Here is a 17,742-nt window from a genome sequence, read left to right on the forward strand (position 1 = left end):
CTAGTTAAAAACTACTATTCCAGATTTACTTTATATTTGGATATTAATTAACTACAGCCTAGTTTGAGGAGCCTCAAATACCTCAGTGAACTTCCTTGAATATTAATGAGGACTAGGGAGTAAAAGGTATTGAGGAACAAAGAGTACCTTTAGTTACAGCAGCATGGGTTGTGAGTGCATAAAGGGAATTGTCATCACTTCTAGAATGGGACCTGGAGGCCTTGTTTTTATCTGGAGCAGAGCACTCCTGTCTTTTGTAAGATTTTAAGAAGTCCAGAATGGTCACATTTCCTAAAAGACCCAGTTTATTTTGATGTGGGAGCATTCTTTAACTTCAGGTGTGCGTCCCTATAAAAAATTCACTGGTATGTATGCTGGAAAACCAGGCATGCCACTCCCATTCTGCTTCCCATGGCAGACGTCACTAATTAATTCTTGCACTCTTTGATGCTGAGTCTAACACCAAAATCTTTCTCAACACGAGACTCCAGGTATTGCTAACGATATGTCCGAATTAGAATTTAAATTGAAACCTATTTGTCACCCATGCTTTTAAATTGTTGCCAGTTATTTTAAGGCAATCGTAGTCAGTGGTGAAATACGTTGTTGGAAATATAACCTGCAAACAAAGCATCAAAGTCTAGAATGGAAAAATAACATAAACAGCAAAAAAGTGTGTTTGGCAAAATTATAAATTTTTATAAATTACACAGACAAAGTCGATTTTTTTTGGACAATAATGGCATGAAGATTTATTTTCTCAAGGTCAAATGGTCACTTAGGTTAAGCGAGAAATTCTTTAACAGAGATTTTGTGGGTAGCAAGAAGGTCTTCATGGGCCTGAACTTTGCTCTGGTGTGTCAAGGCTGTCCACCAAGAGCCACGTTTGTGTACAGTCCCCAGAACTGAAGAGAAATGAAAGACAACTGTGAAAGTGATGGACCGAGGAAGACCCTGGGCATCTGCCTGAATTGCTGAAATAAATCAGAAAATTCACTCTGAGTCAGGAGTTTGCTGAAAGTAAAACTTGTCTCCATTTGGGATTGACAGTCACCAGATTTGTGGAAGTCAAAAACTCTGTTCCCTTTTATGTCCAAAGGATCTAGAAAACTCTGGAAACTTCTTCAATAGAGAGACTCCTGTAAAATCAAAGATCTTGGATTAGTTTGGGGGCCTTGCTTCTGAACCAGGAAGTCTGGGAGCGAGCCCGGCGATCTGGGGTGCTATCTAATTCTGAAACACACTCCCCAGGTGATTCTGATGCATGTTAAGGTTTGAAAACACTGATCTAAGGCTGGTTTATTTAACTTTGATTTGCACAGCACTTTCCCCAGCCCCACTCAGACTGTTACAATGCAGTGGTCGGGTGGGGCTTGATTGCATTCGTTGTTGCTTCCTGGGCCGTGATCCAGTATCTAAGCAGTGAAACTGATTTGCAGTGAGTAGTGAAGCAGAGACAGGCAGCCACAGGGAGGGAGAACCCAGAGGGCAGTGAGCAATAGGAGCTTTGCTGGACATTGAGCCCAAATGTTACCTGTTATCCATTCACCAGGAGACTTGGAATGCCGGTGACAGGGGTGGCCGCGGGCTTCTGTTTAATACCATGGCAATTCTTACCTGGTTTCTGACTGCTGCCAAGACAGATGTGGCCCAGAGAATAGCCAATAGCCATTGCAAGGAGACTGTTGGGTCTTTATGCCTGATTGGCTGCTTGATCCTGAAGTGCTTTCACACAAGAGTACTTTTATGATCTCATCTTAGAACAAAAATGCCTTTATCCAACTTAGTATGACTGGGTTCAGGGTGACTTTTAGTTTTTTCCAGAAATCAAAATCACTCTCGAAGGAGGAAGTTTTGCTGTTACAGTGTGATGGTTAATACTGAACGTCACCTTGATTGAATTGAGGGGTGCAAAGTATTGATCCTGGGTGTGTCTGTGAGGGTGTTGCCAAAAGAGGTTAACATTTGAGTCAGTGGGGTGGGAAAGCCAGACCCACCCTTAATCTGGGTGGGCACAATCTAATCAGCTGCCTGCATGGCGAAAATATAAAACAGGCAGAAAAACACAAAAAGACTAGACTGACCTAGCCTCCCAGCCTACATCTTTCTTCCATGCTGATTGCTTCCTGCCTTCCAACACTGGGCTCTAAGTTCTTTGGTTTTGGGACTTGGGACTGGCTCTTCTTGCTCCTCAGCTTGTAGATGGCCTATTGTGGGACCTTGTGATTGTGTAAGTTAATACTTAATAAACTCCCCTTTAGCTATCTATCTTTCTATCTATTCATCCTGTTAGTTCTGTCCCTCTAGAGAGCCCCGACTAATACACAGAGACAGCTGGAAAAAAAAATAAGACATGGTCTTGAAGGTGGCTCAAGGCAGTGGAGACATGTGGGGAAGCAGAGACTTTCAGATGAGTTCTGGGAAGGCTGAAGCAGCCATGTGAGTGTCCATGCTCTGGCGGGTTAGACATTGCCATGCCTGGTCATTGATGGGTGTATCTTGCATGGTTTGGTATATGCAAATGACCTCAGAGAACAAGAGAGGAGGGGACAAAGAAACCAAGAGCTCAAGAGAGAAACTGCTCTGTTTGCAGTTTTGTTGAAGACCACCTCGTTAGCCTTTCACAAAACCGCTCTGTTGGAGGGAAAGGAATTGGTGATACCATTGTGGTTCAGTGAGTCAACCCGCTCCCCATAGGCAGGGAACCAGACTCCATGAAATGTTAATTATCTACTAGAAGAAAACAGTTTATTTTATAGAATTTCAAAAACAAAAACTCAATTCCTGAGCAGACTCTGTTATTTGACTCCCTTAACTTACATTGAGATACGCTCAATAAAGGTACATGAAAAACTTGGTCTTTTAAAATGAGACAACGTATGTTCTTTACTCATATGGTTTAGAAACCATAACACCTACACACACGGTGATTGAGTTTCAGTCAGAAAGGTGCTATAAAATGACATTTCCTCCCACCAAGTTTAGATTGCCTATGCAGTTCTAGAGAGAAGTATTAATCTTCAGCACAAAATGATCGACTCCATTCCAGCAAGATCACATTGTTCTTTTATTTTCTTTGGTTATTTTATCAGCTCAGCTTCCATTGTTTCTCCAGTGATAAATTGCACTTTTATTCATTTCTTTATTTTATGGAGTGCAGAGTCATAGTAATTTCCTTGTTCCAGTTCCATTAACTTCCTGATAGTATTGTTTAAAGTCTCCAGGCCCTGATGTGTAATCCAACTGTTTCCCTAATATGTGGGAAGCAGCAAACTCCTTGTTTATGTCATAAACAACTCTTGCTATAGTTTTCCTTTTTCTTCATCTTTTCCCATGGAAATTCTGGCATGAGCTTAGCTCAGTATGCAATGGCTTAGCATAAACCTGGTGTATAGAGAGCCTTCCTGGAGTGTTTGAGAACTGAATAGAGTAACTAGGACTGGCCTGGAGTATCATACTTATCTCACCAACCAAGTTAAGCTTCAAAATTTGGAAAAGAGATCACATACACCAGAATTATTTTCATGTTCATATCTCAGTAGATTCCTCAAACTATCTACACTAGATTTTTTTTTCCACTTTTCTCAAGTCCTTGATTCTACCCACACCTTCCACTATTTCACCATACAAATTAAACCTCCTTTCACTGTAGAAATTAAGGTCATCTGACTAATGTGCTTTCAGCTTTCCCTCCATCTCGGAATTCCTCCATATTGCTCCTGTCCTCTCTGCTTCAAATCTAAACCTAGAACCAGCATGACTTTTCTTGGCCAAAGTGAATCCACTCACCTGTGCTCCAGATGGCACTGTTTAATCCACCATCTCTTCTTTTTCTTTTCTCTCTCTCTCTCTTTTTTTTTTTTTTGAGACAGAGTCTTGCTCTGTTGCCCAGGCCGTATGTAGTGCGGTGGTGCGATCTCAGTTCACTGCAACCTCTGCCTCCTGGGTTCAAGTGATTCTCCTGCCTCAGCCTCGCAAGTAGCTGGCAATACCACCATGTCTGGCTAATTTTTGTATCGTTAGTAGAGATGGAATTTCACCATGTTGGCCAGGCTGGTCTAGAACTCCTGACCTCAGGTGATCTGCCTACCTCAGCCTCCCAAAGTGCTGGGATTACAGGGATGAGCCACCATGCCCGGCCTTACCATCCTTTCTTTATACTCTTAATTTCTCATGTTCTTTGCCCTTACTATCAACATTTTCCATTTTGGAGAGGTCACTTATGCATTCTGTCTTTATTTTCTTATCTCCTGGTCCATTTTCAAATACACTGTAAATCTAATTTGATCCCCAAACTCTTCCATCAATGTTCAGAGCTGAGATTCTGGCTTATGATGAAGCAGGCAGTGATGTGGGGGTGGAAAAACGCAGAGAAAAACTGGAGGTGGGGAAACCTGTTAATGGCAATCATAAGTCTAAGGAAGCAAGAGGCAATGAAGCTCTGTGTTAAGGGTTTCAGGGTAGGAGAGCTTGGGTAGAAAATGCTGTGCCCATCACATCTTCAGCTGCTTTGCAACTACTGGGGGCATGCTGTGTTTTCAACTTGAATGTTGAAGGAAATGTTGGCATTATTTACAAATATGGGGCAAAAGAGGGAGAATCTGAGTACAAGGGCATGGGGCTAATGAGGAATTCGTATTAGGCAAGTTGAATTTGTGGGGATGGTTGGATGATGAGAGACAAAAGTTGGAACTTTGCATTTAGGGCAGGAGAAGGAAATGAGGGTTAAAGACACAGACTTTCAAGTCTACTGCATGACAGGGAGCCTTTTTACTATAACTGCAAGTTTCCTGAGAAGGGATGTAAATAGATAGACAGAAGGTGGCTTAGGACAGAGCTTTAGAGAAATTCTACCAGGGACCGGTGGAAAAGGCCTCAAAGGAGAATGCAAGGGAATAATTCAGGACCCTGTAAACCAGGACTAGTTTCCAAAGAAGTGCAGTCAGCAGAGTCAAATCATGCAGAGACTCAGCAGCAGCAGAAATGTGAGGAGCCCCAGAAATCTGGCCATGGAGAAGTCACTCATGCTGTTGTTCAGGAAGAGGTGGCCGGGCCTGCACAGCGGGCTGAGCACTGTTTTAGATAATGGACTAGAGATTCCATCAAATCAACAGCGAATTCTGTCCCTGCTTTTAGGGAATGCACTTCCAAATGATGGTGGCAGAAAATTAACAAGGAATTACAATTCAACTTGGTAAGTGCAATAGCAAAGAAAAAGCAAGGTGTCCTTGCCTCCAATATCAAGTGGGTGGATTTGGGGACCTCTCAGTCCTCTCTCTACTAATAAAGGCTCTGCAACCAGACTGTCTGAATCTCAATTATGGCTCAGCCACTTAGCTGTGGGATCTGCGGCAAGTTGTGTCCCTGCTCTCTGCTTCAAATTCCTCATTGGTAGTAAAAAATAATAATGATGATAATAACTATATTTACATTACAGGTTTGTGGTAAGGACTAAATATGTTAAAACATGTAACATATCAGGGCCACCCATGATTAACAGCCACCAAACATCGATGGCACTTATAGAAGCCTTATGAAAGAGGCACTATGATCACGTGTGTTTCTGCAGGTGAGGAAATGGACGCACACAGAGGCGAAGCAGCTTCCCCAAAGGCACAGGGCTAAAAGTGGTTATTTGTCTCTTTGTTACGGTGTTTTGAGGGAGGGATTCCTACATTAGGTATTTGAAGATGGTCAAACATGTGACACTGGACCCCAGCAAAGTGGGGCAGACAGCAGTGTCATTGTCACATATGCTCACAGCATAGGGAAGAGGACAGCGGACAGTCTGCAGGGCTACGCAATGGTTCAAGAACAGAGTGGACAGTCAGGGCCTGTGAGAGGTGGGTTTGTAGTAACAAGAAGGGGACTTGGCCCTGGTCCTTGCTGTGGTCATGGTGGTGAGTGGCTTGTATGTATAATTCTGTAGGCTGGCAGGGAACCAAAACCTACTACCCAAAGATAAGCAGGAACTGTGCCTGGTCCCCTGGTGAATTCGTGTTTTTGGCTAGGGGACCTTACCTGTGGGAGCAGAGTGGGGAGGGAAACTTGTGGTCATTTGAAACTTGATTTTATCAGATGTCAAAGCAGCACTTAATACTGAACCCCAATTTCAGGGCTTACACCTCAGTGACCTAGTGGTGATTAGGACCCAGGTATTCTGGGTCCAGGTCCAAGTGCATCTACACTATCCTGTATTTTCTAAAATTCAGACAAAACATTTTCTTTTGAACACGTTTACATTCTCCATCTCGACAATGTTTGTTCAAGCCTATCTCTTTGCCTGGAATTCTGTCTTGATTCTCAACTCGGCTTTTGAGATCCTGTCTGCCAAGGTCTATCTCAAATGCCAGTTACTTGGCAAAGCTGCTTCGGTCAGATGTGGCCCCTTCTGTGTTTCCAGCACATTGTACGTGGAAAGAGCGTGCCGGAAAATCATGACTCAGTCTCTGACTTTGCTATTTGTTTGTTACATACTCTTGGGAAAATGAGCTTGATTACCCTTATTTTTCCCATTTTTCCAGCGGGGATAATAATTTCTCTTTGAGATGGTATTATAAGATTATTCTCAAAAACACATGTATAGTACTCAGTATTTAGAAGTCACACAATAAATATGAGTTCCTTTATCTTAAATGACTTTGTATCTCTACTGACCCCGGTATTATTATGCTTCATACTATAATTACTTGTTTGTTTTATTCACTCCCACTAGGCCATAAACTTGAGAGATGGTATTTTATACTTTTATCTTTCACATCTTTGTCCCGGTTATTTGCTGCTCACCATCACTTCCAAAGTGAAAGGGTGGGCTGGGTGTGGTGGTTCATGCCTATAATCCCAGCACTTTGGGAGGCTGAGGTGGGTGGCTCACTTGAGGTCAGGAAAGTGATGGTGAAACCTCATCTCTACTAAAAATACAAAAAATTAGCTGGGCATGATGGTGGGCATCTGTAATCCCAGCTACTCGGGAGGCTGAGGCAGGAGAACTGCTTGAACCTAGGAGGCGGAGGTTGTAGTGAGCTGAGATCACACCACTGCATTCCAGTTTGGGTGACAGAGTGAAACTCCATCTCAAAACAAAGAAACAAACAAAACAAACAACAAGAACAAACAAAGTGAAAGGGTGACCTCGGTTCTCATCCATCATGGAAGGACCTCTCAGTACGTACTGCTCTGCAAAGCAGCAAGGCCGGCTAGGACAAGCACTTTGTTGTTCTCTTAGGAACACAGTTGCGTCAACTGCAGATAATGACTTTTATTCCTAAAACACATATGCCTGGGAGACATAGCACAAGAATATGAATCCATGTTATATCACATACATCGATATTATGGTGAAACTGACATATCCAATCCCAAACTAGGTTTAACCAGAGTAGTTTTCAGAACCTGAAGAGGGGCAGGCATGACATAGAAGAAGAAAAGCAGGTGTCAAAAGATGTCTTGGGCTTACTATGGTAATATCTGTTTCTTTATCATTTTAACACATAGATTTAGGAATGGTAAGAAAATACAGCTCAAACATACTATTTGTGCTATTTACCCATGAATAATGTAAAATGTATGATAAAGAAATATGAAACTGTCATGGGAAAGAGAGGTTTGAATTTTATAAAGATTGAAAAGATTTGTGTCACAGTGTTTATTCTTCATCAATTGTTAGAGGAATAGATGTATTAATTCATGAAGAGAATGAAAGACAGAATGTCAGGGCTTATTATATTTTTCTTATGCTGTCTCTGATAAAGTATATGATTTGGCATGAACGAGACATCTCATTTCTCTTTCTTTTAGTTTTTGATGAGTAAAATGAAAGAGATAGTAATTGGCTGTCTTTAAATGGTAGCATTGGCCGTCAAAAATGGACCAAAGGGCATGATAAAGAGGGCACTGGGTTTTGGGGTCACTAAATGCTTGTCTCCAAATGAGTACAAAGTGGGAAAAAAATATTTCCTTGTGGTGTTAAGGTTTTAGAGGGGAGTGAGAATCACTGGCTAGCTGCATTAATTGGTTCAGCATTATGTAATGCTAATGGTTTTGAAGCCTGACTAAGAAATCTCAACTGTCAGGAAAGCTGCACAGTTGAAAGTAATTATGGAAGTTTGAAGGAATCCAAACCATTTTCATAATCCATTGGTTCTTGTCCAACCAGGGTATCCTCTTTTTTTTTTTTTTTTTCAACTATGTGAAATATTATGCAATTTGCTCTAAAAGTCTTAAATATAATTTGTCCAAATTTCTTCCCAACTCTTCCATAAGTTATCAGTTAAAAGTTTCCTTTCAACAAATGGATTACGCTGCAGAAATTACTGAAGCCACCTGAAATCCTTTTTGAAACAAAGCAGAGTAAATAATTGTCCCACTGCATAAATAGATAAATGACACAGGCTGCTGACATAATTTGCTACCTATTGAATTATTATCATTTCAAAGCTTATCAATCTTTTTTTCCCTGTTCCATTCTGTTTTGCTAATGACAGGGAAGGAGCTAAGAATATTTGAATTAATTATGCAAATAAATTCATATTAATCTTTCTAGAAGTTGGGGTGCTCATTTTAGTATCAGTAAAGCTATTTCCATGGCTGTTTGTGGAGATAATAGATGACAGAAAAATAGAGTATTATAATAGACTGAGAAAAATATCTTTGAATTACAACAAATACGATTTAATTTAGGCTTAACCCAGGACATTTCCGTCTGGTAGATGAAGGCTGTAGTTTTTTGGACCTTATTTATAGTCCAATTTTGAATAGACAAGGGAAAGAGGAACTTGGGGTGGGGTGGAGCATGAATTTTCATACTTTTCCTTTTTTGCAAAAGTGAAATTTTGGGGAGGCTTATCAAGAGTCTTCAGAATCATTTTTCTAGAGCCGTTTCTGAGATGAGGATCAGCAGACGTCTCATCTGACTGATGTAGTCTGGAGAAGCGGCTGCGGGCCTGACGAGTAATGTTCTGCATTTCTATGCTGGGCTAGGGGATGGGGCAGGATTCTCGTGCAGACAGAAATAACTGGACAATCACTATCGCTTCAGGACTGAGCAGAGTAAAGTGGAAGCCTGCAAATTATATGCTTGGAAATTCTCTTGGCCAAAAATCTTCTAGCAATAAAACTTTTGTGATAAGCCTCTTCTCCAAGTTGAGTATTCTTTTGTTGTTAAAACTGCTTGGGAAGATATAGTTAGTTTAATGTTCTGAGGAAAACGAATCATTCATTACTAACTTCAAATAGAAAACGGAAATATTAGTAAAAGAGAATGAAGACTATGAACTAAACATTTCAATGAGTGTTCAATATAAACATAGTTATATTTTTGGAAGGGAAAGTGTGGAAAAGTGTTGGAGTCATAATTACAAAGCCTACATTTTTCTGGCATACGGAAGAGTCAAAGATTTATGTGTTAATCTAAAATCTGACTGGTGTTTGCGGACCAGAGTGAACAGGGGCTGAATCTCTATCCATCTTTGTGTTCCCAGGGTCTAGCACAAGGGGCAAAGAGTAGGGGTTCCATGAATGATTGCTAGGCAGCATCAATAATTTTAAATTACAGGAAACCCCCAAGCCTGATTCTAGTCAATAATGCCAACCGCACTTCCTACTAAATCTTTTATTCATGCACTCAACCCCTTTTTCAATTGAGTTGTTTGAATTTCATCTCTTTTTGATACTATATTTATGAAGCCATGGAATCAATTATTTTGTTCCTAACATGTTTTTTGGTACCAAGATATTATACATGACAGTGAAAATGGGGTAGAAAATCAATGTCAAGTAAATGACTTTGTGAGTGATTGTCTACACGCTGAATCCAATGGATGCAATGTCTTACCCCCAAAGGCTAGAAAATTGGAGGACAGCATGAAGCTGCCCCAGAAGATAGGTTGATCCACATCTGACACAGAGACTGCTGAGAAGTACACCTGTCCTGTGTCATTCATAGGCCCAAGGGGAGTCCTATGAGGTCATTACTAACAGTGACACCCAGAAAGACTCTCTCATGCTGTCAGTCACAGTTGGCTGTGCATCGGCTGATGGGTGCCCAAGTGTCTTACCTGGGTGAAGCAGACTGGGTCCATGTGGTTTAGGCTCTGTATTTCAAAGGAAAACACAGCGGCCTGGTAACTGAAGTGTCCATTGAGCAGTTTGTTGAAAATCAAGTAAACAACGCTATTTAAACAACAACAACAACAACCAACCTCTTGAATTTTTTAGTTTGTTATAAAGGATCATCTCTATCTTCTGCCCCTATTGTATGGTTTTGAGAAGAGAGATGAGAAGGTATAAATTCCATGAGGCGGGGAGCCTTTGTGTTTTGCTCATTGCCGTATTTTCCGTGGCCAACAGAGTGCCAGACATACAGCAGATACTTAAGCAGTATGTGTTGAGTGAATATTGGATAGGGTGAGAGAAAGATGGAAATAAGGCTGAGTATATGGCTGGGTAATCAACACTTGGATATTTATTTTTTTCGTCTTTTCTTGCATTTATTTTCTCTAATCTTTTAAACCTGTTTTTTATGTACCTTATGTGTTTAAGGTCCTATACAAGGCACTTTGAAGTTCTTGGAGAGTTTCCTCAGACATTTGTATTAATTTACTTATTTATCCACTTAACAAATATTTGTTATTCATTTAACAAAGTATGTATCATTATTGAATTTTTTTTCTAAAAATAGTACCATTTTAACTCTTATCCTTTAATGAAATTATAGTTTGGAAGCAAAGATCAAGCTGTAAAAAGTAGTGAGAAGGATCTAAACTGATCAAAAAGATGTAATAACATGGACCATTAACCCCACAAAGTAGCGTATTCCACTGAGGAATATTAAATTGTAGAAAGAACAGTGATATTTTATTATATCACCCGAGACACTGTCAAAGAAGAATAGTTGATACCAAATTGGCTAAAGGAAGATTTAATCATAAGATCTTTTGAGAATAAAAAGTTTGAATAGATGATATAAAAATATAACTTTTGACTGATTTCATTGCAGTAGTTAATATAAATAGTTATTATGCTATGTGACCTAGAGCCTAGTAAAATAGAATTTTTTAGTCTTGAAGTTTCAGATTACCTTTATGCCTTAATAAGGTTAAAAGCTTAAAACATTTGACTTAACCAATATCAAATACCTCTTAATGAATATAAATGATTCAGGAAGAAAACAAGAATCCTAACAGATTCCCATTTGAAATTGGAAGGTACATTAAAGTCATTATGTCCAAATTTCCTATCTTCTGGAAAGGAAATTGAGGTCAAGAGAGGGCAAGTGACTGAGTCAGCATTGCACATGTAGGATACATGACTTCTACTATAGTTTTCTCTGCACCATACAGCCATACTTCCATTGCACATTAATACACTAGCTTTCTAGTCCAACACAATCTTGCTTGACTTTGAACTGTCTAACTTAATGAATTTATCATGTTATTCCCATTTTGACTCTCAAGACCAAAGCTTTCCCCACATCAACAGGAATCTACCTGAACCCTATTTCCAGATAGGGTTTGTTTGAGTACAGTGAAATATGACTAGTTGGAAACTTATCTGAATTTAAATGTGATTTTGGCTCAAAGAGTGGCTTATGTCCTTTTTGTACTTTATTGGTGACATGTCAGTAAGAGGAAATCCAGTTTTATTAACCAAACCAAATGCTCCTCATCCTTGGAATACCCCAAAGGCATATTTCTTCTCATTTATTCCATATGGGGAACCATGTCATAGATAAGGAGACTGAGGGCCACGGAAGGTCTTGGAGGAAGTGTGTGGCAGAGCTGCTGTTGAAATCCCAGGCTACGTCCTCCACCTAGGATGGGTAATTTTATGTGTCAACTTGGCTAGGCCATAAAGCCCAGTTTTGTTTGGTCAAATATAAATCCTAACATTGCTGTGGATGCATATTTTAGATGTAATTAAGATTTAAATCAGTAGACTTAAAGTAGATGACCCTGTGTGATTTGGGTAGGCCTCATCCAATCAGCCAATGGATTTAAGAGGAAAGACTAAGGTTTCTTGAAAAAGAAAAAAAATATCTTCAAGTGTTGAACATAGAAGTTCTGCCTGAGTTTCCAGCTTGCTTCCCTGCAAAATTTGGACTCAAGGTCGCAACATTTTCACTCTTCCCTGAATTTCCAGCCTCGGGGGCTGATGCAGGTTTTGGACTTGTCCCTTCTACAACCATGTGAGCCAATTCTTTAAAGCTTCTTTCTCTCTGTCTTCTATGGATTCTGTTTCTCTGGAGTACCTTGACCAATAGTCCTTGCATGCTCTTTCTGTGTACTTTTTGGTGTCCTAAAGCTAGACTTCGAAGTGAGAAAAAAAAGAAAATCCGCTATGGAGACCATGAGCCCTTGCAGGAAGACTAACTGCAGAGCTGTGACTCCATTTGAGAGGAAGATACCCGGAGAGGCCAGGCCTTACCCAGAGATCAAGGTGGCAGCATTGGAGCCGGGTTTTGACAGGCGCAGTTGCAAATGCTCACAGGACAAGCAGCACTGGAAGAGAAATCACCAGAGCCCTCCACGAAGCCCCTGATGGGATAGATTGGATTTAAGAACAACAGTATCAACAAAGAGCATTTTCAGGAAAAGAAGCTCTGTATTGCTTGTTTAATTAAAAAAAAAAAAAGATATATGGGAAGACATTTTGCAGAATGCCTTTTTAGAAGGAAAAAAAAAAAATTCCTCCTACCCAAAGTAAAACATCAACACTCTTGAATAGAAAGGAATTTAGATTCTGAACTAAATGGTTTAATAAGGGACAGATAATAAGAAGTGTGAATTGAAACTAATTGGTGTTTCAGATCACTGAACTGGTTGAAAAACCATTTGTGATGAGGTCTGTATAAGTTAACAGTTGCTTTTAAATGCCTAATTAAACATCGCTCTGTCCCTGGTGAGAATAAAAAAATGTATTGTTGCTCATTGCTCTATACTTAACCGAATGATTAAAGTGGGTAATCTGAACAGATTTATTTTTTGTGTGTGGTAAAAGCTCTTTTTTCCCCAGAGTAGGCTGATGTAGGTAGCCCTTGGACAATGACACATTGTGTCACATACAGACGAGAATGCCACCTCGCAGTGAGCACGCATAATGGGATAATGTGAGAAAAAGGCACGAGAGTCTTGTGGAACAAAAGGAAAAATAAAGAGACAAGGTGAGAGGTGGCTGGGTCGTGGCTGATTTTTTTTTTTCTCTCCTGGGAGTAATAATTAAAAGGGTATCAATAAGAGGATTTAAAAAATTATGCTATTTGGGCGCTAAGGATTAAGGGCACAAGTGTTTGCAATGAATTATATTCAAGAGAGATCAAGGTTTAATACTTGTAATTTCATTTTACTGTGGGCTGAAGCCCTCTGGAATTCAATGAAAAGGGTATTAAGAGGATAGTGGGACAGATGGGGGACTGGAAAGGGGTCAGAAGGGCTTGCTCTGGGGCCATCACCTGTGGAATCATTTTCTGGGTTTAGGGATGGAAAAGTTGGTGTGAAAATGGAGTGATTTCTGAAGGTAAGTGTCCAGGAGGAGCAGCCTACAAGGCAGAGGGAGTCTCACAGCATCGGCTTTCCTTCCATCTCCTCACTTCCCACCTCCTTCTCTTCCTCCCGCTACAGTTTCATGCTTTGGTGTAAAGCAGGCCATTTCTCTATGGTCTAGTTTTACACCCATAGCTGCAAAACAGTGAAAGAAAAAAAAAGTTTTTTCTGTAATTAACTTCCCTAAATGTTTTCAAGGTAGTTTATTTGACTCTGCCTGAGCATAAGGTCAGGGAAATATTTTTTTCTATAATTCCAGAAAACAAAACAAACAAGAACCCAACACCAAAGGTGTTAAGAAAAAAAAAAAAAGACAATCATTTAGATTTTTCAAAAATATATTCCAGTAAAAACTCTAATGTTACTTGTGCAACTCTTTATTGTGTGTGGAAACATCCTCTGATGGTGCAGGTGCTAGCGAGTGACTTCTTTGAGAGGAGGACATGAAGAAAGGTGGGGAAAAGGAGCCAGGAGCCTGCTGGAAAGATCAGGGTGAAGGAAGAGGTACTCACAAGGTTACCCTGTGTAGGCTTCACCTTCCTCTTTCTCCCACTCTCACCTTTGCTGAGAACCAAAGTCTTGGTGGCAAGTTCAGGTATTCAAGAGAATAAGCTCTATCTATTATGTATGGAGCCTATATATTTATTTAGATTTGTGTATTTGTGTGTATATTCATTACTGCCTTTTTTTTTTTCCTTAAAGACAGAGTCTCACTCTTTTTCCCTTAAAGATAGAGTCTCAGTCTGTCACGCAGGCTGGAGTGCAGTGGTGCAGTTATGGCTCACTGTAGCCTCGAACTTCTGGACTCAAGTGACCCTCTTGCCTCAGCCTCCTGAGTAGTGGGACTACAGACACATGCAACCACAGCGGGTCAATTAAATTTTTTTTTTTTTTTTTTTTTTTAAGAAGTGGGTTCTCAGTATATTGCCCAGGCTGGTCTCAAAGTCCTGGCCTCAAGCAACCCTCCCTCCTCAGCCTCCCAAAGAGCTAGGATTACAGGTGTGAACCAACTTGCCCAGCCCATCTGTTACTTAATGGCATTTCCTTGCTCTGTTCCTCTAATCAGTCATTTGCTTCTAACAACACTCATGGTTTCTTGTATACGATTTGCACTGATGTCTACTGAGTCGACCGATCAATAGCAGTCCTGGCTTCTGAGATAGTTGGTTTTGCAGTCGGCCTCAGACCACGCCAGTCTGTTTTCCCTTCTGAAGTGGATTACGACATGGGTGCTTTGGCTGTTCTGCTTTCTTGACCACTGCTGGGTCCGCTGCTTTAAGTCAATGGGCCCACCTATCTGGACATCGAGGTGTGAGTTTACTTTGAGAAAGAGTACATTTTTTCTCAAATCCTAATTTAAGCCCCTATGGCTTCATTGAACACCCACCCCACCAGCCCCCCAACAACTGTTGGAACAAAGACTCTCATAACCATTGTTTCAACTGTATTGTTCTGAAGCTCTATTTCCATCTTCCTCCATGCAGCAAAAGTCCCAATAAAGTAAACAGAAGAAAAGAGCTGTAGTGCTGAGACCAAGGGCTAAAGCCTGGAGACTGAAACAGTGCAGACCACCAGGGCATTGCTCATTTCTCCAGCTCGGAACCGCTGTTATAGCTGGGGTCTACTCTGGCCCGTGTCTGCCTCCTTCTTGAATAGCCCAGAGAATTCGTCTAAACAGTCTTCCTACAGCAGCTGCCCACTCCAGGTGGTCAAACTGGAATTCCAGACCAGTGTTGTCTCCTGGCACATTGACATAGCAGCCAAGGTGATTGGTGCTGGGGCAGCCACAGTTGGTGTGGCTGGTTCAGGGGCTGGCATTGGAATGGTGTTTGGCAGCTTGGTCATTGCTTATGCCAGGTACCTATCTCTCAAGCAGCAGCTCTTCTCCTGTGCCATTCTGGGCTTTGCCTTGTCTGAGGCCATGGGGCTCTTCTGTCGAATGGTTGCCTTCCTCATCCTCTTTGCCATGTGAGGCTCCGTGGGGGTCACCTGCCTGTGCGTGCTGCTGTGACTCCATGCCATTCCTGGTTCTGCAGTGTGCTAAGCTTTACCATTAAACACAACGTTTCTCTAAAAAAAGAAAAAAAAAAAGAAAAGAGCTAGTGGAATGGAGGCTGTCCCACCCCCACCTCCCATGCCCAGGAGAAGGGCCTGCTGGCCTCAATCACACTGGTCACTCCGGCACGAGTGAGGAAGAAGAATCCTGTAAGGGCTGTATGGGAGAACGCGTCCCTCCCTCAACAAGGATGGCTTCCCCCTTTCCGTGTTGCTTCCCAGAGCCCGAAAGCACACCTGGACTCAGGCTCTCAGCCCTGGAGAAGCCGCACTGCCACTCTCCTGGAGTGAAAACAGTCTAGAGATGTGATCTACCCGAACAGCTTTAACATACTCCTCTACCGTATGGAAAGGAACAAGGGCTCAGCGACAAAACTGTTGGGAAGCCAAGAATCACAGGGTTAGTTCAGTCGTATGGGATTCAACACTGGAGGACAGTTTTGATTATATTTCTTTCACATTTTACATACTCAGTAGAGGCTGTGAAGGGTCTGAAGACCTTCTCTTCTGCCAGGGAAATGGAGGGCTTGATGACCAGGCCCTGGGGCGCTCAGCTGAGAATGACTCCTGCCATCAGGACCCACCTCTTGACATTTCCCAGGAACTGACGTTTGTTCTCTCGCTTCTAACTTCCCTTTATTTCCCAGTGTTACACACGCTTTGATGATCGAGCTTCCTTTATGATCTGTGCCCTGTGGAGTTCTCTCCAGACTAAATGAAGAGTTGAACAGGCTTAATAAATCATTAATATAATACAAAATATTTGAAACAATAATGCCACAATTTGACTACTAGATTATATCTAGACAGCTAGAGAGAAATTTAAATACTAAGGGAGTTAAGTGAACACTTTTACAACTAATATGATTTATTCATATATTTTTCAAAACAGTAGATGATAAAGCAGATATGGAAAAATTCCAAATTACAAGAAGATTAAAAATGATTTCTCGCATGTTTTATTTTTAAACACATTTTTTCAGATACTATAGTATCTAGAGTTAATGATTTTTGTTATAAATTGCTAAACATGTTTAATTTCTAAATACGAAGTCAGAAACCTGTAAACCAAAGGTTTGTCATTTAAAACCATCAATTATTGTTTTAGACATATTTCCTTGAGAAGTAGAAACCTAAAATATACAGCAACTGTGCTTAGAATTGATGAAGCTGAGATTTGATGAAAATGAAGTTCATATGAGGAACATTTTTTAAAAATTTAAAAAATCAAGACAAATTGAGTCAGTACTCACTCTTTTATATAATACTACAGTACTCGTGCTGATTAAAACTACAGCTAACTGTAGGGTAGATGTTCCTTTAAATTAGAAAATAATTTCTATGAATTTCTAGTTGTTCCATGGCGAATAATTTAGAATACTAGGGTTTCCATATCAGTAAATCAGCATAAGGACTGGAGTAGGTGTCATGAGGGTATTTACAAATTATTCCTGTTTCTTGAGGTTTAAATTCTTATGGAATTCATACATGAACACTTTACAATGTGAAAGTGTGGGCTACTTTATCTCAGGTTATGCTCAAGGAAGCAATTATGTGAGCTCCGTGCAAAGTAGTAGACATGGAATAAGTGGAGACTCATATTATTAAAAACATTAAATAGGCCTTTCCATCAACGAATCCAAGGAATGAAGCTCGAATATTTTCCCTTCAGAAGTTTCCTCTGCCCATTCCATACCTTGCTATGCTTCCGCCATTTCTCCTCACGGCTACAAACCAGAACATTCTTCCCCAAGGATGACGTAGATCTGTCTATGCAGTGAAGCCTTTCTCTATGTCCATGTCCCTCGGTAGAATTTTGTAATTGTTACAATTTTCTTTATTGTTCACTAACTGAATTCTTAGTTACCTCATGATTAGAGTTATTCTTGTGAATACAATTTTCCTTCCCTTATTTTTTCTAGTTGCTTTACTCCTGGAAAAATTTTTGTCTATTTGTGTTGTCCCGATGTGTCTATGTTTACTTTTCCTTTATGGCTGACATGGATCTTTTTGATGAAAAAGTTTTCTAGGTGAGTGTATATTTTTATCTTCATAGTTATACCTTATCTACAGCTTCAAGCGAATGCCTTATACGTCCAAGTTAAGGAGCTTGCTCCAAAGGAAAAAGACACATATGGCTTGATTTCTG

General features: G+C 40.5%; 1 long non-coding RNA gene and 1 pseudogene across 1 annotated transcript in view; both read left to right on the forward strand.

Annotated features, from left to right (window-relative positions):
* LOC140711428 (uncharacterized) overlaps positions 1–17,742 on the forward strand; it is a 137,443-nt gene that overhangs the window by 87,426 nt on the left and 32,275 nt on the right. The gene's annotated exons all lie outside the window — the stretch shown is intronic.
* LOC103214883 (ATP synthase F(0) complex subunit C1, mitochondrial pseudogene) lies at positions 12,337–15,647 on the forward strand (annotated as a pseudogene).

The sequence above is a fragment of the Chlorocebus sabaeus genome, chromosome 3 (genome assembly GCF_047675955.1).
Source record: "Chlorocebus sabaeus isolate Y175 chromosome 3, mChlSab1.0.hap1, whole genome shotgun sequence".
NCBI classification, from domain to species: domain Eukaryota; kingdom Metazoa; phylum Chordata; class Mammalia; order Primates; family Cercopithecidae; genus Chlorocebus; species Chlorocebus sabaeus.